Genomic DNA, 1,118 nt, shown 5'->3' on the forward strand with positions numbered 1-1,118 from the left:
GTTATTTAACAGATGACTGCTAAGGTGAGAAAGAATTGGGCTGCTCAAAGCTAAAATATATAAATTTACTGAAAAAGATTTCTGGGCCAGCTATGAATTTCTTCTCCTCCTGTATGTCTATTGTTTTATTGCAATATCATTCACATACATAAAATTCACCCCTTTAAAGTGTACAATTCAGTTTTTAGTAGCTCTGCTATCCAGGACACACTCCTAACTGGATCAAGGAATTACAGAGACCAAATTCCATTATAAAATGGTTTTTATGATTTAATGTGAAAATAACAGGTTAAGGCATCCTCATACCTTACCTTGCAGAGGTAAGGAATGAGGAAAAACCCTGTTTTGTGTGTGTGTGTGTGACTTAAGCATCTGCATGATTCTGACCTACCAGTTTTGCCTAATCATGGATTGACTTAGTCTTTGCCTTAAACATAGCATTCCTAACTGCACCCTGCTTGGCTGTCTGTCATATGCCAGTATTGCTCATGTCTTTTAGTTCCCCAACCGTCTTAGCCACTTTCCTGTTATTTCATCCCTGTCCTCCCTTCCCCTTTCGTTATCTCCAAAGTATTTCCCTCACTTTCAGTGCCCAGGCTGTCCTCCCCAAGGTCCCTTCTAACGTCAGTTCTGTCGTCACTTACCTACCTTCACCTTGCCTCGTTTACTTATCACCTCCTATATTGTCACTCTCATCTACCTGTCCCCCACTGGCCCCACTGCCCAGACCGGAAAGGAAGCGTCGAATCGCTTCCAAGCCCGAACATTCCCGGGCGAGGGCTGCAGAGCCCACTTCCCGGCTCAGTGGAGGAGTTTGAAGAACGCTTCATCGCACTATTTTCACGGTTTCTCCCTTCCATTTTCACCCAATCCTACAAAACCACCACCACTTTTAGCCTCTCCGTGAGCACCAGAATCGCTTGTTGCTCCCAGTCTAGAGGAGAGATCTCCCACCGAAGGAAAGAAGGAAAGGTGCTCCCTTACTTGAGGACGTAGGTGTATGCTGATACTAGCGTCTGCGCATCAGAGATTAGACCGAGAGCCGAGCCCCAGGTGAACTGGCTGGATGGGTGATGCCAAGCCAATCAGAGATCTTGACGACAGAGCCCCAACAATCA

This window comes from Bison bison, unplaced genomic scaffold (genome assembly GCF_000754665.1).
Source record: "Bison bison bison isolate TAMUID 2011002044 unplaced genomic scaffold, Bison_UMD1.0 scf7180017864092, whole genome shotgun sequence".
In the NCBI taxonomy this organism is placed as follows: domain Eukaryota; kingdom Metazoa; phylum Chordata; class Mammalia; order Artiodactyla; family Bovidae; genus Bison; species Bison bison.